At 32.8% G+C, this 1,810-nt stretch overlaps 1 protein-coding gene across 2 annotated transcripts in view; it reads left to right on the forward strand.

The window, feature by feature from the left end:
• The window catches only part of RTTN (rotatin), a 181,680-nt gene that overhangs the window by 16,982 nt on the left and 162,888 nt on the right, over positions 1–1,810 (forward strand). The gene's annotated exons all lie outside the window — the stretch shown is intronic.

Consider the following 1,810-nt stretch of genomic DNA (forward strand, 5'->3'; position numbering starts at 1 on the left):
TTTAAAAAAAAAAAAAAAAAAAAAAGGCTAACAGATTCATTTTGAAATATATAATATGCTCCTTGATTCTTTTTCATTTATGTAGACCTAAAATCTTGTTGATTTATACAAAAGATTTAATTACAGGAAAGATCCTTTCTTTTCAGACATGGAAGTCCTTTTCCTATAACAAAGCATCCAATTCCTCTTTTAAAATATGATTACTCAAATTACATAGGTATAAAAATGGTAATTTATTCAAATCCCTTTTCATTAGAATTGGAAACAAATATTTCTGTGAAATGTGAATTGAATTAGGGATAATTCTTCTGTATCTCTCTGTTAAGGCTTTTTAGAATGATTATGAGCAGTGTAATAAAATGTGTGCAGTACTTCATGAATTTAGAATTTATGAAGTATGCATTGGTATTTAGGGGGGTTATTTTTTAAACCATGCAGATGCAAATGACCCTCGTTCTATTGTATGTTTCATCATTAAATGTTTCCCTCCTCTTTAATATAATTTTTTATGGTAACCTTCAGCATTTAAATTCTCCCTCAGTAAACTTGCACAAATCAATTTTAAATCGAAGCAACTTGTTCATTCAGACTATTTCTATAAAAATAATATCCATCTGAAGAAAAAATAAAATCACTCACACAGAGATCTGTTGTCTGTATGTTAACTTCCCAGAGGCCAGTTTTTGTGGGACAGTCTTCACTTCAATGAGTGGAGAAAATATTCATATGCTGGTTAAGCCTCAGAGCTTTCTGTAACACCAGCATGTCTTTTCATGAATCTTAGTATTTCAGATGGACTTCAGTACATCACGTATATTTTTATTTTCACTTTTGAATTAATTTTATTTGATTTAACTTTTTATTTATACAGTAAAAAACACGTTTTGAAGATTGAAATAAATAAAAACATAACCAAGCCCAGGTAGAGTCTTAGCTGTAATTTTATATGAAGCTTTCAAGTGTATGCTTAGACAATATATGTCATTTCGTGGCTGTTCGTGTTGAGCCCCGTGTTGGAATGATCGTATTTGTGTATTCTACTAGAAAAAAACAAATTGTTTAAGTCTTTGCGTTTTTTTTTTTAAAAAAAACAACAGGAAATAGGACAGTGGAAATCTTGTTTGAGTTTACTAAAGAAAGCAACAATCAGCTAGGTTATAGAATGGAACTAAACTACTCTTGCTGTAAGAAAGCTACCTAACCTACTAGTCATATTAGGCAACTTGCTAAAAAGTCCAGATGATTCTGACACTTTTTATTTTCTTGTTTTATAAATGCACACACAAACTTAAATTGTCTGGCGAAATTATTTGTAATTCAAGTTTCCCTTGCTCTATGCAGGTTCAGTATGTGTGAATTCACTTTTATGCTATGACACTTTTTATACCAAAAATTCATTGTATGTGGGGGGTGCAGGTTGTAGCCATGTTGGTGTAAGGACATAGGCAGACAAGTTTCTTTGAGTGAATCTGATATCTTTTATTAGACCAACTTAAATAGTTGGAAAACAATTTTTATGCAAGCTTTTGGGTTCAAAAACCCTTTGTCAGGCTGAGGAAGCTTCATGAGTTGCTGTGCGCTCTTCCTGGATGGAATGAAAAGTAAAGAAGCCAGAGACTGGGCTGGTATGCATACACAACAGGTAGTCAGTGAAAATGTAGATTGAGGAGTCAATGGGTGAGAGACAGGCTGGGTGGGGTGGGAAGAGAGAAGGGGGATGATTAGTGGAGAAGTACCTGGGGAGTCAGATGTCAGGCAGGTTATAATGTGTCATAAATCAAATGTTTATATTTAGTCAATGATTTTTAGT

Source organism: Gavialis gangeticus, unplaced genomic scaffold (assembly GCF_001723915.1).
Source record: "Gavialis gangeticus isolate Ggan-Ray unplaced genomic scaffold, GavGan_comp1, whole genome shotgun sequence".
Classification (NCBI taxonomy): Eukaryota; Metazoa; Chordata; order Crocodylia; family Gavialidae; genus Gavialis; species Gavialis gangeticus.